The 24,459-nt window shown below is 40.0% G+C and overlaps 1 protein-coding gene across 2 annotated transcripts in view; it reads left to right on the top strand.

Moving 5' to 3' along the window:
- The window catches only part of LOC114664587 (gastrula zinc finger protein XlCGF57.1-like), a 536,731-nt gene that overhangs the window by 498,575 nt on the left and 13,697 nt on the right, over positions 1-24,459 (top strand). Inside the window, exon 1 of one of the 2 annotated variants that reach the window (XM_028818635.2) lies at positions 15,918-16,093. The exons of the other annotated variant lie outside the window; for it this stretch is intronic. The gene's annotated coding sequence lies outside the window, so the exon portion shown is untranslated. Of the gene's footprint in view, positions 1-15,917; positions 16,094-24,459 lie in introns of those variants that run through there. 2 annotated transcript variants of the gene reach the window in all.

Below are 24,459 nucleotides of genomic sequence, written 5' to 3'. Positions count from 1 at the left end.
TGCTCTTTGAACATTTTAATAAAGAGGTAGGTCTCCATTTTTTTTTCTTTCATAACAGGTTCCTTATAATGAAGGTGAGGTGGGGTGAAATTTTAGGCTTTTAGCATGTAAGGTTCTCACAGAGGGACACACTGGATGGACTGGGGTCAGATGTCAGACTCATGCCATGTAAGGGCTTATTTATACATCACGATCAGAACGCGGACATGCACGCATCATGGCTGCCATGCGTTCCCAGCGTTCATTTGACGTGTCCCCTGAGCACGTCCTCAGAAATTAATGCGACGCGTGCGCGAGTTCCAGTCCCAGCTAAAAGTCAGAGGTGGAGTCGCAGTGTGATTAAAGTTGGAATGTGACGTCAGAGTCTCTGTTTATTATTTACATGTGACAGAAAGCCACTTTACGGATCCTCCGGGTTCGATGTGGTGAAGCAAAATGCCAACATACAAATACATTCGTGGTGCTTTTATATTCAAGCGTCGCATAGTCCCGATCATTTTCAAAGTCTCACGTACCATTTTTTGCACCTTCACAACAGTAACAGAATGTATAGCGCTGTATTCGAACCACAGAGAAAAAAATTAAGGATACAGTGAAAAGGTGTATTTTGTGATTAAAGTGGAAATTTTGGATTAATCTTGAAATGTCCATTTTAATCTCGTAGTTTATTTTATCGATCAAATTGGCCGTCATAAACGTCATCTTAAAACCGACCGAGTTGTTAATCGGTATGTGCTTTTGGAGCTTCCTCCTGCATTGACAGCAGCAATCGCCACACAGAACACATTACATTTATGATATCTCAGCCCTCTGCACATTTAGAATCCTTACATTTATACTTGATATCACTTTCATGATGAAATGCATTAAACTGTGTATGTTACATTTTACAGGTAAATTGTTAACTTTATTTAAATAATGAACATGGTTAATAATTACAAATGTTGTGGGGGCACGGTGGCAGAGAGGTAGCGCTGCCTCTCAGAGAGTCATGTCTCTGGTGTTCCCTGCCTGGAGTTCAGTGGTGCATTTCCACAGTGTGCTCCAGTTTCCTTCCAAAGATATGCAGGTTTAGGGATTTGGTGACGTTAAACTGACGCTAGTTTATGTGTGTGCTTGTGTTCACCTGGCGATGAGCTGATGCCCCGTCCAGGGATTGTTTCTGCCTCGTGCCTGATGCTTGCAAGAATGGGTGCATCCCTGGAATGACGGCTGTAATCATTAAACATCCTTTTCAGAGATGTTGTGGCAAGGTGTACTGGGAATTTAATGGATGTTTCAGACATTTCGCAACATAGCGAAGCCGAACATTTTCTCACCGTAATGATATCTCGCACTGCCACCTGGTGGAATCTTCCAGATTTATGTAAAGTACACACGCAAGTATAAACCGTAAAACGATTGCGTAGCAGTATTGTCAGCTGGAGCTGGCGTCGCGTAGTGTGAAGTATAAATGCAGTCTATGGAGACCTACTCATGTGTTTTGGTGTAGTATATAGCAGTGGCCACATTGTGCAGTGAAGGAAAAAATGAAAACTTACATTGCAATGAATGTACAATGCTTTGAATGTCTTCAGCTGCCAGCCTTTTTTCCATATAAATTGTGAGGTTTCTGAACTGCTTTGGGACCCCCCAATGGGACAACACGCCAAATTGCGATTGCCTTGTCGGCGGAGGGCTGCTTGTCTGTCACCGAGGCAACCGCTGGTTCACAGCGCAGTGGCATAGCGCTGCGGAAACAAATCCGAGCAGACCACATTTACTCTATAAGCCCCTGTAGTTGATGGATGATGCAAGGGACATTATAACTGCAGGGAACAGGATTACTTGGCCACTGACCTGCCTGATTGCTGTGTCTGTGTACAGGAGAGTGGTAGATCCCGCTACAATAAATAACCAGGCTGTTCCTGTTGCTAGCTGAATAAAGCCCATTTTGATAAAGTACTGAGATTCAGCCTCGTGTTTTGGGGTGCAGACAGGGACTCACACGTCACACGACAAAATAATAAGAGTGTATTTCAGGGCGGTGTGGTCGCTCTGAGGCTAAGGATCTCTGCTGGTATCCAGAAGGTTGCTGGTTCAAATTCCCTTTACTGACAAAGGAGATCTTACTCTGCTAGCCCCTTAACCTGCAATAGCTCCAGGGGCGCTGTACAATGGCTGACTCTGTGCTCTGACCCCAAGGGGTATGACCTGCCTGACTGCTGTGTCTGTGTATATGAGAGCGGTAGATCCCACTACAATAAATAACCAGGCTCAGTTCCTGCTTCAAGCTGAATAAAGCCGGTTTTGCTAAAGTACTGAGACTCAGCCTGGTGTTTTGGGGTGCAAGACAGGGACTCACATGTCACAAAATGATAAATGATTACATATAAATTGATCAATTTTCAAGTACTCTTTGCTGCCCACAGAAAAAAGAACAATTTTAAACATTAAAAAATGACCTTAAAAAACTGAAATGTTGGCAATGTGTAAACATTCCTGGCCTAGCAACTTCAGTACTTGGTTGACCTACAGAACCCCTCTCAGCTATTACGGCAAGTCATCTCACTGGATGAATGTCTCTTCAATCCGTAGAAGGTGATGAAGCATGACTTGCCCATTCCTCCTTATCAACTTGCTCCGGCTGGCCAGGTTAGGAGGAGAGTGGTGGTGCAAAGCAGTTTTTTAGGCCTCATGTGTTTTATTCATTTGAAGGCCCTCCAGTGTTGCACTGACAGTGCGATTTGACTCATTGTTCCTTCCCGTAAGGCAGAGGGCAACAGATTTTCTTCAATCTAATTTGTGGAGCATTCATCTTCTCGTCAGTCCTGACCAGACTGCCAGTTCCGCTATCACCATTTGATGATTCCACCAGCACATTGTTGATGGCGTCATCTGACCAGATGTGTCATGCTAGATTTATGTCACTTTTTTTTTTTTTGCATAGTGTTAGCTCAAAAATGTTCACCAGGCCATCAGACTTCTGACACCTGGTAAAATCTTTTTTGACCCAGGGCTTATACAGTATCTGTTTGTTTTCAGCCAGGACTTCTTCATCACCACTCTTCCATAAAAGCTCAAAGCCTTGGAGATTGTTGAGCTGTGTAGCCGCCAAAGTATAAGGCGAGATCAAGCACGGTAAGAATGCGTGCCGAAAAATCTGTCAGTCCAAACGTTCGCTTTAAAAATATTTAGTAAAAGTCAAAAGCAAATAATCCACACAACAATAAATAAAAAAGTACTTACGTAGAATAAAAGGCAAAAAAAGGAAAAATGTATCTTCTCTAAACTTAGCTGTTCTTGAGAAACTTTAGTTATTTCTGTACTTAAAAGTTCTTTACTTCTTCTTCTATACTTAAAGATTCTTAACTTCTCATATACTTAAAGATTCTTAGCTTCTTCTTCTGTATGCTTTAAATGTGTGGCACAGCACTTAAATAAGCGCTGTTTTAATAGAGTTACTACACACACTCAAAAGGTCCATAGGCCTATAGGCACAGTTTAAAACCTTGTGCCCTCTACACCTTACACGTGGCAAGGCTGGTCACTAACTGAAGAATAATATTTAGTCAGAGCTATTAGAAATGGCAAGAATATACCAATACAATTCTACTTACAGGGGTTATAGGAAGCTCCCATAGGTTATGCTTTGTCATCTACTAAAATATTTATGAATCTTTATCTTTCCTATAACTAGGAAAATGGCTCTTGCAAGCTGTGCACATCTTGTCCAGGCACTGACTTGAGTGACCATTAATGGACCACCCACAGAGTGCAGTGAGGTATCACATCAGCAAATCTAAGAGTTTAAGGCAAGTATAGACACGAGAAAAGTATTTCTGAGTTTTTGGGTTAAATTGGGATCACATTTAGAGACGCTGGCCATAGTCGTGCTGGGTCTTTGGTTTCCCAACTTATGTGTCGATTTATCGTTATTGTCACTTATTCATTGCCCACCATGAGAAGTTATCAGTCAATGGTATTACAGCTGTAAACCTTGATCCCGTGGCCCAAGCTAGTGCCAAGTCACTATAACATTGGCACTGTAAACAAAAAAAAAGATACATTTACAGTATAAAAAAAAACTGCCACCTGTGATAGCCAGAATTTTACTGTCAAAAATTAAGGTGACAGTATTTTTAAGTCTATGGTATAACTTCATAGTAAATAACTGTTCTTTCTGTACAACACATTGCAATAGAAGTGAACATGTTACCATAATCTACGTAAAATCCATGCACTGCAATAAATATGGCAATCATTAAACCAGCAGAAAAATGCTGTCAAAAACACAGACCAGTATATCGTTTGCATAAATACAATAACAACAATCAATAGCAAACATGTTAAACCATTTAATTTTATACATTGGAAAGATTTTAATGTTTAATGAAGCCTGGTGGAGAAGTAAAGTTTGCTTTTGTGGTGTATTGTATCACACAGGTTTGCCAGTTTGTCGAAAAGAACCCAGCAGAAATCAACTTCCATAACCTCACAAAACCTTCAGTACTCGGCGAAAAATAAGTCTGCCAACGCTGTTTAAGTTTTTTCTCCCACTATACAAAGGTATGCAGTTCATGAGGAACAGTACGGTTAGAAGAGGGTGCTTCCTTATGCAAATATCATAATTGTATGCAAATTTAGAAATCGGTGCCAAGAAAAAAATAAAACATCCATCCATCCATTTTCCAACCCGCTGAATCCGAACACAGGGTCATGGGGGGTCCGCTGGAGCCAATCCCAGCCAACACAGGGCACAAGGCAGGAACCAATCCCGGGCAGGGTGCCAACCCACCGCAGGACACACACAAACACACCAAGCATACACTAGGGCCAATTTAGAATCGCCAATCCACCTAACTTGCATGTCTTTGGACTGTGGGAGGAAACCGGAGCGCCCGGAGGAAACCCACGCAGACACGGGGAGAACATGCAAACTCCACACAGGGAGGACCCAGGAAGCGAACCCGGGTCCCCAGGTCTCCCAACTGCGAGGCAGCAGCGCTACCCACTGCGCCACCGTGCCGCCCAAAATAAAACATAAAATATTTAAATTCTGAAAAATTACGTCATACCTTATACAGCAGTCACACAAACTTATTTTTACCTCGGGTGCACATTAATTAAAAGTAATATTGAAGAATCGGCTGCATGCAGCAAATATACAGTATGTGATCATTTTGAGTTAAGCCAATGTAAGGTAGCTGTTTAAAGTTAAAGAATTTACATTCTCGGTAAACATGTGACAGTGTATTTGAGCAAACAGCACACGGTCAGCAAACAGCAACTTTTCTTTAAACGTTTCCTTTCTGATGACATTATTTCATTTTTTTTTTGGCTGTGGTTTACTTCATTATTTAACAGTTTTATGTTATGTAACCGTTACTGTTACATAAAGTAAAATTAACAGCCTTGCATATAACGCCTGTCAAAAACTCACTTCCTTATTTTTACACCCTTATTTGGTATTGCAGTATCATTTTTTAATTTTTTAACATGTCTTCTAAATATTTTTTTCCTTAACCTGCCAGCAGATGGGCACACAGATACTCAGAAAAACACCCCAAAGACAAGCACACAGTGACCCTCTCTGGTCAGATCACAGGCAATGTGGGCTTGGGAAAGGCCAATTAAATATTGCACTTGTTCAATGTGGGTGGGGGCTGCTGAAAGGGGTCCCTTAGCAAAGTTGCCCTAATGTCCCAAAATGGTCCAAGATCAGTAAGTCCCTCATCGGCCCAGTGATGGTTTGGTAACACTGGCTGATCTCATCACTAACCCATAGTTCCTCCCTTTTTAATGTTGTCTCTTAACGCAGTTAATTAGTATTTTCAGTGAGTTTTACATTTTGAGTGTAGAAGTAAAAGTGGGGCGGCACGGTGGCGCAGTGGGTAGCGCTGCTGCCTCGCAGTTGGGAGACCTGGGGACCCGGGTTCGCTTCCCGGGTCCTCCCTGTGTGGAGTTTGCATGTTCTCCCCGTGTCTGCGTGGGTTTCCTCCGGGCGCTCCGGTTTCCTCCCACAGTCCAAAGACATGCAGGTTAGGTGGATTGGCGATTCTAAATTGTCCCTAGTGTGTGCTTGGTGTGTGGGTGTGTTTGTGTGTGTCCTGCGGTGGGTTGGCACCCTGCCCAGGATTGGTTCCCTGCCTTGTGCCCTGTGTTGGCTGAGATTGGCTCCAGCAGACCCCCGTGACCCTGTGTTCGGATTCAGCGGGTTGGAAAATGGATGGATGGAAGTAAAAGTGACAATTTGAAAGACTTCAGAAAGTATCATTTTTATATTGGCTAAAATTGTACTATTTTTAAAACTATATTATTGGTAATGTTTTTGTGTTTTTAGGGTTATAACACCACGAAAAAAAGAAAAAAGCTGGACAAGTACCAATAAATGCAAAGGCATTTTGTGTTTTGTGTAAAAAAAAAAGTTTAAAGTCCATTTAATATTATTTTTTTATTTTATTTTCATATTCATTGTAAACATTCAAAATTACACATAATTTAATAACCATAAATAATAACTAAACACTAGTCCAAAATCATGCAGATTATGTGGACTGGTGGTGCTTAATTGGCCGCATGCCGTGTGCTTGCGCGTCTTCACCCTGTGATGGGATGACGCCCTGCGCAGGGGTTGTTCTTACCTGTGCCCATTGCTTGCTAGGATAGGCACCAGGGGCCTCATGTATAAAAGGTGCATACCCACAAAAATGTTGCGTAAGAACTTCCACGGCTCAAATCGCGATGTATAAAAACAAAACTTGGCGTAAAGCCACACACATTTTCATGGTAGCTAAATGCTTGGCATATGCAAGTTCTCAACTCGGTTTTGCAAACTGGCGGCACCCAGCGTCAAAGCAGTGCTACTGTTCCAGTGTGGTTTCCCTTTCTTTTTTAGATCCACATCCCTGACGTGGCTTTCTAAATACACTGAAATTAATCGCATATTGTTTATTAGTTTCATGCATCTGATTGTAATTAACTTGTAACAATATAATGGTCCACAGAATGGTCAAACTATTCTAAATACCATAGCTGCTTTAGCGTTGTTACTCTCACTGCACCTTCTTCTTCTCCTTTCAGCTGCTCCCATTAGGGGTTGCCACAGCAGATCATCTTTTTCCATAGTACTCGCATTGCACCACTCGGAGTATTTATATCACTGTATCTGAGTGGGGATTCACAGCTCTACAGCAGCTGATTGGAAAGAGAATTATCTGTATACAGCATCAAGCACACACTGCCTCAGCCATGCTGTCTATTTGAACTGCTCTCATGACAAACGCTTCAAAGCCTTTTCTGTACGGACCTCGCTGTTCAGAAACAGTTTCATCCCAATAACTCTAAACGCAGTCAGTCAGTCCATCAAGTGCTCCTTGTAAAACTGTTTGTACTTATAAGTTCAATTACCTCACTGTAAACTTGCGATACAGTTATAATATTGCACAACCTGAGACACTTTATAAAGCGCGCATTTACATATGATGACGATATCATTTTTAAGATGAAATGCAGCAAAATATGTTTATTATATTATACAGATAAAACTTTAACTTCATTTAAATAATCTGTATTGTTAATAATTAAACATGTGAGGACACGGTGTTGCTGTGCTAGCAAGGATCTGGCGCTCTGCTCACGGATTGTTCCTGCCTCGCGCTGTATTCTTGCTGGGCTGACGCAACACTGGAAGGATAGTTGGATAGAGTAATTAAACACGTACTATGAAGATATTTCAATGTTCCTTATAAGTTTTGAAGAATCGGCATTCTAAGCTTACAGATGGCTTAATGTCTATTACAGTGCTGATTGTGTGGCGATTGGGTATTTGGAGAAAGAAAAATAAGGACAGGAATTGGAGTTTAGTACGTTTGAAAGAGACAGTACTACTGCAATAAATTATTTCATCGAAGGTCACGCACGGCACAGCAAGCATCTTGCGTAAGTCATGAACAATCACTGCTCCACCGTGTTCCCATGTTTAATAACATGCTTTAACGCCTATCATCATGAAAATGATATCAAGTATATATCTCAGTATTTTAAATATTCAGAGAGCTGTAATATCACAAATGTAATGGATTCTGTGTCCTGTCAGAGGAAGAGAAAGCCCGTTTAAGAAACACGTAGTGATTCACACACATAGAGCACATAGAAGAACACATACAAAACAAAGCATTTAACATGCTACTTTAGTTACGATGGGATTTGAGAAATTACTAAATTAAGCGATGTTAAGATAAAGTTTATGATGTTCTTATTTAATGACAAAATAAACTACGTGATTAAAGTGGGGAATTTTCACAGCGACTTTGATATCTTACAGCTTCTTTTTTATTTTGGGCACTGTGCGACTTTGTGAACTTGAGCTTTCGAGTTTCTCCGACACGCTATGTCACTCAATCAACTTCCTTTTGTTGTTTATATCACTGTTTAAACCAACAAATAGTATGTTTTCCTTGCCTCCACTTGGTATTCGCTGAAATTCTTTCATTTCCCTTCGTGCTTTTGCCATTGCCCTTTCACAGAAGGCTGAGCTTAAGGGCTATTTATATTGATTTGCATATTCAAAGAGGCATAATTCTGGGAGGAGTTTGGGGTGGGACAGGAGGCGCATGCACATGCATTACTTTTCACGCTGATCTGGATTTATGGAGCGGAAGAACGTGAAAGTTGGCGAATGCACAGATTTATACATCTAAATATTTTTCTGCGTACTCACATTTCCGCTTTTGTCATTACGCCATGTTTTAGTGTGAATTCTACGCACGGCGTTATGCATGAGGCCCCAGGTGCCCGGGATAATCGGATATAGATAATTGATGGATAGATTAACAAGGTATGACTGTTTTTTTTTTTCTGGTTCATGACCAAATTTGGATCCCTGTCTCTTTGGGCTGCGATGGGCTGGCGCTCGGCCCAGGGTTTGTTCCTGCCTTGCGCCCTGTTTTGGCTGGGATTGGCTCCAGCAGACTCCCGTGACCCTATGTTGGAATATAGCAGGTTAGAGAATGACTGACTGACTGTTTCTTTGGGGCCAGTGTTGCCCCGGTGTGCAAATCTCAATCGGGCCATTGTTGGCTGACTGCATACGGCAAATATGTTTGCCCACCCTGGAGCTTCATTATTCCAATGTTTGTTTATTTTCTGGGACAGACAGAAGTTTACTAAAGTGGATATTCCGAGCTGCGGAAGTGTCAGATGGGCTACATTTGCAATACACTGCTGCCATCTAGTGGAATTTCTGTAATTTACCAACGTAATTCTGTATCCGGGCGGCACGGTGGCGCAGTGGTAGCGCTGTTGCCTCGCAGTTAGATGACCTGGGTTCGCTTCCCGGGTCCACCCTGTGTGGAGTTTGCATGTTCTCCCCGTGTCTGCGTGGGTTTTCGCCGGGCACTCTGGTTTCCTCCCACAGTCCAAAGACATGCAGGTTAGGTGGACTGGCGATTCTAAATTGGCCCTAGTGTGTGCTTGGTGTGTGGGTGTGTTTGTGTGTGTCCTCCGGTGGGTTGGCACCCTGCCCGGGATTGGTTCCCTGCCTTGTGCCCTGTGTTGGCTGGGATTGGCTCCAGCAGACCCCCGTGACCCTGTGTTCGGATTCAGCTGGTTGGAAAATGGATGGATGGATGGATGGAATTCTGTATCCCTAGGCAATGGTTTCTCAAATCGTTTCAAGCCAAACCAACCAGACCACTTAGTCATTGCCCCCTACCCAATGCTGTGAACATGAGCATTGACCCGTCTCAGTTTGTGCTATTAGCAGTCCTACAGAATGCTTTTGGACAATAACGGACCTATTAATCAAGGTAAATGCTTAAAATCAGCAGTCTATTGAAGGAACAGTGATCAAATATCACGTGGTAGATCTTGGACCTTTTTTCCTTGACGCACGACCTCCAGGAATTGTAATGCTTTGAAGTATCATAATTTTTTTATTCTAGAAATGCTGAACTCTTACTAGGCACATCTGAAGGTGATGTTTCTTTATTACACCTCCTCCACCCCCACAACCACCACCGCACACCTCCTATCACCACACCTGCAAATATTGCATTTTTAAAATATTAACAAGAGATTATTGATAGTGTTTTTGTGTGGGTCTGTGTTTTTAATGATTTTTTAAAGAGTTGATATGGAATACAACAGGCATTTACGTAAAGTGTGCAGTTACCCTTGAATCCAGATCAAAAGCAGAGTGAAAATAACTCAAACGTTGCTTACAACATATTGTGAAAGAAAGAAAGAAAGAAAGAAAGAAAGACAGAAAGAAAGAAAGAAAGAAAGAAAGAAAGAGAAAAAAATTCACAAATGGCAATGTGAAAAATTCCCTGCATTTTGGCTTCCCAGCTCACACAGTTTCAGCCTGATCCTCTGTTATCCCTTAAGAAAAGATGAAGGTAACAACAAATTAGCGATTCTAAAAACTTTGTGGTGCTGATTCACATTGAACCACTAGCACTAAAATGAAATATTAAATACTGTATGTTAATTAAAACCAGCTGCAATTACATACAGATACAAACTAGAGATGAGCCAGGTCATCTGTCATATATATATATATATTTTCATGTCATCCGTGCGGCGTGGGCAAAAAAACTGGTCCATGACAAAGATATCCATCAGGAAGCCTTTAATAATTAACTAAACGTAATTCAGAATTATTCCGCAATACATTTGCATTGAATTTAATGAAAAAGATGCTGCTTAACAGGTTGTTGCTCTAGCTCAGAGTACGGAGCGCTTTTAGTGTGCATCCATACACCAAGCCTGTGAGCAAACAACAACCAAAAAACCCGTGCTATTACTGTGCATAACAACCAAGATAACTCACCACGTGTCAAAGTCACCCTGAACTTTAGAGCCATTAAAACAACAGCCCTGAACTTTTTCTGGTCACTACAATATATATATATATATATATATATATATATATATATATATATATATATATATATATATATATATATATATATATATATATATATATATATATATATATATATATATATATATATATATATATATATATATATATATATATATATATATATATATATATATATATATATATATATACTTGGCGGCACGGTGGCGCAGTGGTAGCGCTGTTGCCTCGCAGTTAGGAGACCCGGGTTCGCTTCCCGGGTCCACCCTGCGTGGAGTTTGCATGTTCTCCCCGTGTCTGCGTGGGTTTCCTCCGGGCACTCCGGTTTCCTCCCACAGTCCAAAGACATGCAGGTTAGGTGGATTGGTGATTCTAAATTGGCCCTTGTGTGCTTGTTGTGTGGGTGTGTTTGTGTGTGTCCTGCGGTGGGTTGGCACCCTGCCCGGGATTGGTTCCCTGCCTTGTGCCCTGTGTTGGCTGGGATTGGCTCCAGCAGACCCCCGTGACCCTGTGTTCGGATTCAGCGGGTTGGAATATATATATATATATTCACGGCATTCGTAGTCTGTGTCACAATCTGATTGTATGGGTTGTTACCTACCAGGTAACGCTTGTGGTTGGCCAGCGATCTGCTAACATCCGCCACGGTGCCCTCAGTTTGTGAGGAGCAGATCATAGAATGGTTGAAAATAGTTTACTGTCAAATAAATGCAAAGAGTACACGACACGTGTTTCGCCCTCATTCTGGGCTTATCAGGTGTACACACTCCACTGTACCCCGATCTACATGCTGTCAAATAAACGAACCACACGCCGTGGCGCAACGTTAGGGGCATCGCCTCTGGCGCTGACGTCTGAGGTTCGATTCCCGAGAGGGAGTGCAGTGGAGTGTGTACACCTGATGAGCCCAGAATGAGGGCGAAACACGTGTCGTGTACTCTTACAATCAGATTGTGACACAGACTACGAATGCCGTGAATATATATATATATATATATATATATATATATATATATAAATAAAATATTTATTTGTTTAATATTTAAAAAGCTTTTGCTAAAAGCCAAATTTCCTCCTGAGGACAAATAAAGTTATATCTATCTTTCTATCTATCTATGCACTTCAGTGTAAAATATATTAAATAAAATCTCAGTATTCAGTGTATGCATTTCAGTACATAATATTTTTATAACCCCACTTGATCCAATTCAGGGTGGGTATTGTTTAATCCTGTGCCATCGAATGCAAGACTTAGCCAAAGGCCCCGTCGCTCATGTTAGCATTGCCAAATAAAGTAACCTGCTCATTGAGGGCCGCATTAAGACTCTACGATGCCCCTGAACGACAGCACTTCACATACTACATATACACACATGAAAACTGATCAAATGTGATTTACTAATTGCCTAAGACAATTTAATTAGCCAGAATTTAATGCAAACAAACTTTCAAAGGACAGACATTGTCTTAAATTCCTACAAGTTACAGAACGTGTGTAATCAATCATAATAATTTTTGAATTAGTGCTGCTGGATGTTTAAAAAAATGTTTTATAAGTATCTTCATCCAGTTCATTTTGCTCAAAATAAAATCAGACAAACAAAATAAGGCACAGGTATTCCCTTGTGATTATATGTACTAAAGCATGGTAACAAATGTGAATGCAGTACATAACAAGAAATAGAGACACAAGAAAAATAATTATAATTATTATAATATTCAGTTCTTACATTTTAAAATACAACAGGTCAACAGAATAAAGCAATGCATATATTGTAGCTATGTGTACAAGAACAGGACAATCAATAAATCTGGGCAGAGTATAGAGCGAGAAATATAAAAAAGGCAAAGGACAAAATACTTTCTTTCTAAAATGAAGACCCTTGCCAAATAGTCACTTCTCTGGCTTGCTCTGTGACTGGCACCATAACTATACACACACATACACACACACACACACACACACACACACACACACACACACACACACACACATGAATCAGTTTGCATATTTATAGATAGGATTCCAAAAAGTTTTTTTTTTTTTTAAACTGGCACCACCATACAGTACAGAAATAGGGGAATCTTTACCAAACCAGAACCCACGCGGAAACTTTTTTTCTTTCGAATGGTCTTGTTTTACTTATTTATTTACTTATATGATCGCACTGGCAAATGTGGCAAATGCACATGCGAACACGCACGAAGCCAGCATGGTACTGGTGAGTCCAGTGTTTCCTGTTTTCGGGTTCTTACTACATGTTTCTCTCAGGCCCTGTTACCCGCATATATCAAAATGATGAATCCGGTCCTGTGCTCATCATTTGGCGAAATGGGAGGAAAACCTACACTACTTACAGGAAGAACGTAAACACTCCACACAGAGTACGACCCCTGGTTCATCGAAGCTTCACCACTAACTACTGCTCCGCCTATATAACGAACATGTTTCAGTATACAGTATTGTGTATTTTCTCGATCATCTATACTAATAAAAGGCAAAGCCCTCACTGACTGACTCATCACTAATTCTCCAACTTCCCGTCTAGGTAGAAGGCTGAAATTTGGCAGGCTCATTCCTTACAGCTTACTTACAAAAATTAGGCAGGTTTCATTTCGAAATTCTACGTGTAATGGTCATAACTGGAACCTGTTTTTTGTCCATATACTCTAATGGAGGAGGCGGAGTCACGTATTGTGTCATCACGCCTCCTATGTAATCACGTGAACTAAAATCAAGGAAGAGATTTACAGCACGAGTCAAACACGGGAACGAAGGTAAATGACGTTATTTTTTGAGTGTCTTTTAATACTGTGTAAGCATACATATTAACACATGTGCAATTAAACGTGTACATTTATGGGGTGATTTCTCAGGCTTAAAAACTCGCCTTTTATTAAAGAGGTAAATGCAAACTGTTTTCATTCTGAAGGGCACAAACCACGTTAGATTTCATGCTCAAGAGTAAACTCAGCACACAGCTTGGTCATATTACAACCAGAGGGGCGAACTGACACCGTGATATACAAAGAGATCCTTAACAAATAATTATTGATTCATTTTTCCTCAGTTTAAAAAGGTTTACTTTTCTTCTTAATAAAAATATTAAAGCAGTACTTCATCGCTGTGAAGCGCAGGTATTTTGATATATATCAAAATATATAGCGTCATCACGCCTCCCACGTAAGCACGTGAACTGACCTGCTGCCGTTTGCAATGCCATATTCGCGAGATACAAGTTTAATGAGAAGACACTTTTAAATGCCGGGTCTTAGCTAACATTAAATAAACCCGTGGACATCGCAACATCACACAAGAGAGCGGATCACGTGAAGTAACTGAACGCAGCAGGAGTGATCACTTCGATGAATCAAACCTGTTCAAAAAACAAATAACACAATTGCTAAGGTACGAACAGAATATGAAACTGATTGTGGATTTGCGTACAGCCACTGAAACTTTGTGACGGCACGAGACTTCAGGTCACGTGTCTGCAAAACAACCTCATTGAGGCAACTATTTTTACTGGCGGTGGCTCAGGGGAGAGAGTTTTTATTCCTCGCATCCCCGTTATACCCTCTGATCTCCCATTTCAATTCAAACGCCTACAATTTCCACTAAGGCTCTGCTTCGCAATGACAATTAATAAGTCTCAGGGACAGACCCTACAAAAGGTTGGCATTGATTTGAGGCAGGACTGCTTTTCACATGGCCAACTGTACGTTGCATGCTCAACAGTAAGCTCAGCACACAGCTTCGTCATATTACAACCAGAGAGGACAACTGACAACGTACTATACAAATAGATCGTTAACAAATAATTATTGATACATTTTCCCTCGGTTTAAAAAGGTTTACTTTTCTTCTTAATAAAAATTTTAAAGCAGTACTTCGCCGCTGCAAAGCGCGGGTATTTTGATATTTATATGTAGATATGTGTGTATATATATATATATATATATATATATATATATATATATATGTATATATATATATGTAGATATATATATATATATATATGTAGATATGTAGATATGTAGATATATATATGTAGATATGTATATATATATAGATATGTAGATATGTATATATATATATATATACATATATAAATATGTAGATATGTAGATATATATATGTATATATATATATATGTAGATATATAAATATACAGTATATATGTATATATATATATGTGTCTGTGTGTGTATATATGTATGTGTGTATATATATATGTATGTGTATATGTATATGTGTGTGTGTATGTATGTGTATATATATGTTGACATATATATATATATATATATATATATATATATGTATCTTTGTGTATATGTAGATATGTGTATATGTAGATATGTATATATATGTATATATATTTGTAGATATGCATATATATGTGTATATATATGTAGATATGTGTATATATGTAGATATGTAAATACAGTATATATGCAGATATGTAAATATATATGTATATATATGTGTCTGTGTGTATGTATATATATATATATATGTGTGTATGTATGTATGTGTGTATATATATATATATATATATATATATATATATATATATATATATATATATATATATATATATATGTTGATATGTGTAGATATATATATATATATATGTGTGTGTATGTACTGTATGTGTGTATATATATGTTGATATGTGTATATATATATGTATATATATTTGGATGTGTATATGTATATATATATATATATATATATATATATATATATATATATATATGTATATGTAGATATGTGTATATGTAGATATGTATATATGTATATGTATATTTATGTTTATGTGTGTGTATATTATATATATATATATAAGACAGCAACACTCATAACAATAACAACACAATTACATTGACAATCATGTTACGTTATTTTTAAAATGTTTCCTTTACTTTTTCATAACCTCTTTAACACACTACTTCTCCGCTGCGAAGCGCGGGTATTTTGCTAGTTGAATATAAAAACGACCCTGAGATATTGCAACAAGTAAAGGGACTTTTATTCTGATAGGTTAAAGGTAGATTTAGGAACGGAAGTAGTTTTTTTTTTCTCCAGTTGCCTTGGGTTGCAGGCTTCATGCTGCCTGTCGCGGATACCGAACTTGGAAATCAATTGGCAAGCTGCTGCTACTGTTGCTGTCGCTGTCGGACTGGTCAGTGATAAAGAGGAGTGGATCGGAGAGCGACTGAGAGGTACGTACGTGCATAATGAATATTAGAGAAAGAGAGAAAAATGAGAAATATATACAAAGTGTAGCCGTGTCCGCTTTCTCCGTCTACAGATGTAGATGTCGGCCCCGAGCATTCCGCTCGGTCCCCAATCAGTGTCTGTGTCTGTGTATGTGTCTGCCTCTCCTGTCTTTCAAGGACTCTGCTTGGGCATCAGTGGTTAATCGCTTTTCAGAGTGTACACGACCCACCATACTTCATCCCTCGGTATATTACCATATTCTGAAATGGGATTCCTGTAGGTTTTGTGTTCCCAGAGGCGGTAGCCATTCTTCGGTGATAGTCTTTGATTTTGGTTTGCTGTCTCCCCTCATTTCGCCTTGCAACGTGCAGGGCGCTTTTGAATGTGGCACACGCGTTTACCCCCAAATAATGTGTGATTCGTGTTAATAGTAAAGAAGCGTGAATTGGGTCTGGGCTGACCGCTACATTTCCATCTACGTATCCACTGATTTCGTTATTGGTTATGCAGTTCGGCGCCAGTCTGGGCAACGCTGGGCATAAAACGAGGGCACTAGCACTTGGCATTGCACCTAGGTAATGTACTTTGGCAGTCTTTATTGTGAACTGGAAGAAAAAAAAACAAAAAAACTCGGAATTCAGAACGTTGTAATTCCACACATGTGATGCTCGGCAGTGATTTGAGTATCTCTATGTCTAACCCTAACCATAAACTCCAGATACAGCGACGTAACGTAGTTAGTGGTGACCTGGGAGATCGAGTATCTTTTATTGTCATCGCAACATCCATATGCAGAAAAGAAATTCTGTACTCGGGTCAGGTAGTTAAACAATGCACATGAAAATCCATTAATAATAAAAGTACCCCATAAGTAACTCCTTAACCGCATCCATCCATTATCCAACCCGCTGAATCCAAACACAGGGTCACGGGGGTCTGCTGGAGCCAATCCCAGCCAACACAGGGCACAAGGCAGGAACCAAATCCTGGGCAGGGTGCCAACTCACCACAGGACACACACAAACACACCCACACACCAAGCACACACTAGGGCCAATTTAGAATCGCCAATCCACCTAACCTGCATGTCTTTGGACTGTGGGAGGAAACCCACACAGACACGGGGAGAACATGCAAACTCCACACAGGGAGGACCCGGGAAGCGAACCCAGGTCCCCAGATCTCCCACCTTAACCGCATACACTTAATAATAACTATCACTTCATTCTATTTTATTGTGTTTATCTGTAACATTAATACATAAAATGGAGTAAGATTAGTATAGATAAAAGAAATAGTGCAGCATGCCCTGTAATTAAAGTAAGTAAAAAAGATAGCAACAGAGAGTTTAGTTCATGAGTCTACTGAAACTAAAAATGTAAAATTTAGTGTAAATCACACAGAGTGTACAGTCAGATTTAGTGATATTGTGTTTATTAATCTAATAGCGTCCCAGAAGATGCTGTTCTCAAACCTTGTAGTGATAGCAGATAAGATGCTCAATCTCCTGCCTGACCTGGGGGTAGGGGCAAACACTCCATGTGCAGGATGAGTGACATCTTCCGTAATGGAGGAGGGTTTAGTGTTGCACCTGCTGGTGTAAATGTCCTTGATAGTGGTAGGCTGCTGCCAATGATCCGCTGGGCTGACTTAACCACCCGTTGCAGTGCTGTACTGTCTGTGGCTGAGCAGCTGCTGTACCACACTGTAATGCAGGAGGTAAGGATGCTCTCTACCACACACCTGTAGAAGGAGGCCAGAACAGATCTTATGCACTAGTAATCACTATATAGATCACTAATAATCACTATATAGATAGATAACACTTTATTTGTCACCAGAGGGAAACTTTGATCATTAATTTAATAAATATTATTGTATTGCAATAAACCACCAGAAGTTATTATATAATTGTTTATAGCCAGTCTGAGTCAATGACTATTTTTGCATTAATACACAGCTGTAAGAAATGGCAAAGTGTGATCACCCATGTGAGGGAAACTGAAAACAGACTACACACAGAATATTAATTCAGCATCCTGCCTGCCTACCCAAGTAAAATACAATTATAATATTTACAGTTATTGGTTTGTTGGTCCCTGCTTGCTTATGTTTTCCTAAATATAGCAGAATGACATGTTTTTCCCCCTCTACACCCTGGTTTTTAATGGTGTCATCCTCTGTGTTTGTTTGCTTGTTGAAAATGTGGACTACAGTAGAGGTTCTCAGTGTCGGTCCTGGGGGCCCACTGTGGCTGCAGGTTTTTGTTCCAAAAAGCTTGTATTTTTAATTGGACTCCTGGGCTAATTAAGTGAACTGTTATTTGTCAGATTCTGTGTTTTGGGAAAAATGTAGAAATTAGAAAACTAAGTTTGGTATATTAAAATGTACCAATCAGTTATATTGAAATCATGTATTTTGTTTTCTTTTTAACAATATTTTCATCTTGATTTTCATTCTGTTTTTTGCCAAGTGGTCTAATTGTTTAATTAATTCATTATTTTCTAATTAGTGGGTCTAAAGCTGAAGTAGTTGCAGCCTTTGATTATTCATTGTTGTTTACCTGGCTGTCTACTGCTCTGCTTGTTGTCATTATTAAGATACAATGAAGGAAGCAAACTGCACAGAGAAGGGGCAAAATATAATGAAATCAACAAAAGGGAGTGAAGCATTTAAATCTATAGCAAAAATTACTAAATGTCTTATTAATGGAAGAATCATGCTGTGGTGCTTTCTTAATGTAGAATAAGAAACGAGAAAAAAACAGCTAATTAAATGAGATCAGTGTTGTCTGGTGTGGTCACTTATTATGAATCTGGTTGGAACAAAAATCTGAAGCCACAGTGGGCCCCCAGGACCGACTTTGAGAACCCCTGGAGTACAGCATATTGTGGCCGTGAAACTGGACTTTCTTTCTGTGCTGATCAACATCTTGGATTATGCATGAAGCAGACCAGACTCACAGAGGTGTTCATTTATTTCAATTACTGCCATCCCAGGACTGTTGCCAGTCACTTAAAGCCATTGATGTGTGGAGTGTTTTGTACTTTTTGTCCTAATATACAGTACACCTCTGTATCCTTTTTAAACTTCAGCCACCTCAGTCCTACCTAAATGATGTTTACTTTCGCAAATTTATAGAGACAGAAGATGAGTGTAATTCTGCAATTCTCTTTTTGTGAGTGTTTATAGTGTTTTTTTTACTATCATTACATGTACATCAGTGGTGGTATCTTTTTTTTATACTGTGTTGTCAATTTTATATTACATTCTTATATCTATGTCTGTAACACACATTCCTAGAACCTTTATAGCAGTAAACAACAATATCAATAAAATTTGCTTGTTCGCTAACTTTCTCATTTGCTGTTTTGCCTCCTCTGGTCATCACGTTAACAGGTCCTCCTGGTAACCAACATGACATGGTCACATATCTATAATTGTCAGTATAAGGACAAGTTTTCAGATATCTGAGAAATTTCCTCTTAAACAGGTTTTGTTGAACTAAGATGCAAGAAATATTGAAGTAGAAGTGACTTTGGGGCCCTTAACGTTCATCCCACAATTATAGACATTTGAGCCTATCACCCTCTGGTGGCCATTGGGCCTTACTTTATTCTTTATTTATTAGTATTGCCTAATCTTATTTTTATTTTTTCTTCTTTCTTCATCTTGTAAAGCACTTTGAGCTACATCATCTGTACGAAAACGTGCTACAGCAATAAATGTTGTTGTTGAGGCTTACTTAGCAGTTTCAGCTGTCTGTGCCTTTAACTAGGATGTGAAGGTGATAGTGACACCTATGGATTTTAACTCTTTTAGGGCTAATTATTTTTCCTTTTGTCCTAAGGCTGAATATTTTTCCAAAAACTCAGTTTTCTAAAAAGCACACAAAGCAATGGTTTCACGCATAAATCAATATAAAATACTTATTTATGACAAATGTCACTCTGTTTTCTGTTCCAGGACCCCCTACAATAGGCATATTCACATGGTTATTACATGTGTGTTTGTCCCATCACTCATAAGCTGAAAGGCACTTTCTGGTAAAAAAAAATGGCTTGAAGTAGTCGAGTGGCTGCTAATTGGTAGTGTCTACCAGCAGGCTGCATCGTTTGGTGATGTCCAGTTGCCAGTTTGTCTCAAATAGATCAAAGCCTGTGTAGTCCTCCCAGGGCGAACGTTTTTATTGTGAATCAGCTGCATGAGCGTGTCCAGCACTACAATCAGCTGGGGACTGGTCAGCTGATACAGGCACCTGACTTTCGGTATCGATCTCCAGATCACTTGTATCAAGTCAGAGTTCGATAAGTCAGAGTCCATTTCAGCAATAATACACAAAAAATAAAGAAAGAAATAAATAATATGATGCACAGAGTATTTTTTGCTTTGTGCATTTGCTTCACCCGATTTTGATGCCATTCTAGACAATGCTTACTCTATGCTACTCCGAGTCTAACAGTCCTCTAAGCAAAGAGGGTCTTCATATAATGTAACGGAGAGTTTTATCAGCATTTACAGCTTTCTTTCACCCTCTGCCCCTGATATCCATCCTCAGCCTCTTGTGTCGACAAAAGTTAACATCCACCCTAAAAGAGTTGAATGCACCCAGCTATTACAGAGGACTTCACCAAGCCACTGGTAATGGGGCCTTTAACAGGTCTGGTTACTTGCTGTAGGCCTGAAGCCCCTCCCTGACTCTGTTCTATCATATGTTGACATCTCTCCCTTGAACCTCCTTATATCAGAAAAAAATTAAGAGTCTAGGCCAGAATCAAAAGTTTTTCACTTTTCAAACCAATAAAGAGGAATATGTGAATGTTCATGTCAAAACCAATAAGCTGACTTCTTTCCTATCCCATTTCTAGCCTCTATATACAGTCAAAGTAAAAAGTATGTGAACCCCTAGGAATTATCTATATTTATGTCTAATTCCCATATAAAACATTGCCGTATCTTCATGTCAGTCACAATAATGAACAAACACATTCTCCTGTAACTAAAGATACATAGATTTTCAGAGAATTTTTGACCATATTGAATAAATCATTGAAACAGTGAAACTGAAGGCTGGAAAAAGTAAGTGAACCCTAAGCTAATCCATATTACTAACCGAGAATGCTAAACCGGATGGACGCAGGGACATCCGGCCATGGGCCGTAGCCGCAAAAAGACGTACTGCGCAGGCGCCCCAAGAAATGAGGCACCGCGAGAGGCGGCCGCGACCACAGAAAAAAGGAGTCAAACGCAGGCGACGCACACAGCGCCGCATGAAAGCCATTGCACACGAAACTAGCACACAAAAAAAAAGAAGCCGCTCGCGCCCCACAAATCCCACACCCACCTCCAAGCACCCCCCATACAAGCAGCGGATGGGACACACACAAAGAGGACGATTCAACAAGCCCCTGGCACACAAAAAAAAAAGAACCCGCAACCCCAATCCAAACAAGCAACGGACGGGACACACACAAAGAGGAGGATTCAACAAGCCCCTGGCACACAAAAAGAAAGAAGACGCTCGCGCCCCACCAATCCCACCACCCCCTCCAAGCAACATCCCCCCCAGACGCCGGCAAAGCACACAGCGCCGCACGAATCCCATTGCACACGAAACGGGACGCACACAAAGAGGAGGATTCAACAAGCTCCTACCACACCAAAAAAAAGAAGCCGTGACCGCCACACCAAGCCCATTAGAGACGAAACGGGACAGACTACAGACATGGCACACGAAACGTTCACAACAACGACGATTCAGACCCACAAACACACTAACGTCAATAAGAAGTGACACCCAAAGCCCCATTTCTAAAGGAACCGTCCGCAGACACCTGCTAAACGATTGCGCCACTTAGCTGACAACGCGTTCAATAATGAGTCCACTATTGAGGAAAATTCATTGGGATTAATGAATGTCATTTGCAATCATTGTCATTCACTTAACTTCCCTGAAGAAACAACTGGCAATACAAGTAATGAATTTACACGTTGTTGTCAAAAGGGTCAGATTAGACTGCCTCCTTTACATTCATATCCTGAATATCTACAGAAGCTTATAACTGACGATGTACCTGAAAGTAAAAACTTTATGAACTGCATTAGATCCTACAATAGTTCATTTGCTTTTGCATCTACCGCAGTAAATATCAGGCCACCAAAAGACAATGGCCCATACTGCTTTCGCATATGTGGACAAATATTGCATCGCATTGGAACGGTGCACCCTGAAACAAATCAACAACGCAAATATGCACAAATCTACACACAAAGTCCCATTTCTAAATGAACCGTCCGTATTAAACATACGTCATCTCACACGTTCACACTATGCAGCATAGGTGGATCTCATTACAATAAGGCACTATTAACCGTTCAACCGCAGAAAAAGCTCCATATTAACAGTGAGTGCGATCCTCATTATTACTTATCCATATTTATCACACTCAAGAACAAACAAGTCATAAATTCACGATCACGGATACAAAACGATACGGCTCAGATAACGGGACCAAACACAATTCACACTATGCAGCATAGGTGGATCTCATTACAATGAGGCACTATTAACTGTTCAACCGCAGAAAAGGCTCCATATTAACAGTGAGTGCCCGTCCGTATTAAACATACGTCATCTCAACACCTTCACACTATGCAGCATAGGTGGATCTCCTTACACTGAAGCACTATTAACCGTTCAACTGCAGAAAAGGCTCCATATTAACAGTGAGTGCGATCCTCCTTATTACTTATCCATATTTCTCACGCTGAAGAACAAACAAGTCATAAATACACGATCACAGGTACAAAACGATACGGCTCGGATAACGGGACCAAACACACGAACCCGCATGAAAAAACAAAATACACGGCGGCACTTACAACGCGCTTCTGAACCTCCGTAAGAAAAAGTGTCTCGGCTCCAAAAACGCAAAGCTCAACTAACACATTATCAGAAACGAGCGCATATGGACAGACACACTGAACGTAGACGCATACAGCGCGCGTCTCAAAGTGCTACATCGAAACAGGCACGGATTCAAAACAAAACACCTCCCGCCTCAGACATACAGAAACGGCAGCGAAGGGACAAAATAAATAAAGGTGGCTGACAACGCGTTCAATAATGAGTCCACTATTCAGGAAAATTCATTGGGATTAATGAATGTCATTTGCAATCATTGTCATTCACTTAACTTCCCTGAAGAAACAACTGGCAATACAAGTAATGAATTTACACGTTGTTATCAAAACGGTCAAATTAGACTGCCTCCTTTACATTCATATCCTGAATATCTACAGAAGCTTCTAACTAACGATGTACCTGAAAGTGAAATCTTTATGAACTGCATTAGATCCTACAAATCAATATCCACTATGAACATTAACAGTGGCACTGCACATGACATCCGTCTTGCAAAACTGTTAATTATTGATGAATGTACAATGGCATCCACTCACTTACTCAACACCATTCATAAACTTCTACAAACGTTTATGAATAATAATCTTCCCTTTGGAGGAAAGCTACTTTTATTACGAGGAGATTTTAGACAGTGCTTAGCTATTGTTCCACATTCCATGCGCTCAGCTATTGTTCAGTGCACCTTAAAATACGCAGACAATTGGCATTGCTTTCAAAAGATTCAGTTAGTACAAAACATGCGATGTCCACATCCAGATCATAACAATTGGTTATTACAACTGGGAGTTGATACACTCACCAATACAGATAGACTTCTCCCAGATATTATTACAATTCCTCAAGCCTTTATCTGCGCCGACTTAGTTACAGACAGATTTGGAACAGCAATCTCATTAGACCAAATGCCCCTTTTAACACAACGCACTATATTATGTCCAAAAAATATTAATGTGGAAAACAAATACCCAAGTCATTGCATTACTTCCTGGAGAGACACAACTCTTTCTAAGCTCTGACAAACTTGACTCTGATCACGACAATAACCATCTTCATTGACCTTACAAGTTCTGACCTGGAATTACCTTTTACACTTAAACGGCGTGTACAAAGAAATTTTCCAATAAACCTTTACACTGTGCCACACACTTTATTGTTTGCTTTCTATTTGCATCATCTACACCTTCACACTATTCTATATCTCATTCATACATCACGCTCTTTCTCATTCCCAACACCAGGGGTTGGCGAGCGAAGCGAGCAGGGGGCGGAGCCCCCTAGTGACTTTCTAAAAAGCTCATTGCAGTCAGAATTTCGCACACCTGGAGTCCATGTAATGAAACGAGTTCATTGGTGTGGCCTAGAATTACTTTGATTGATTAAAAACATTATAAAGTTTTATTTTGAGCTTTTGACAAGAAGCATATCCAGATGGGAATCATGCCT

This window comes from Erpetoichthys calabaricus, chromosome 1, assembly GCF_900747795.2.
Source record: "Erpetoichthys calabaricus chromosome 1, fErpCal1.3, whole genome shotgun sequence".
Lineage (NCBI taxonomy): Eukaryota > Metazoa > Chordata > Cladistia > Polypteriformes > Polypteridae > Erpetoichthys > Erpetoichthys calabaricus.
The sequence above is the reverse complement of the archived record's forward strand: the minus strand, read 5'-3'. Positions and strand labels throughout refer to the sequence as shown.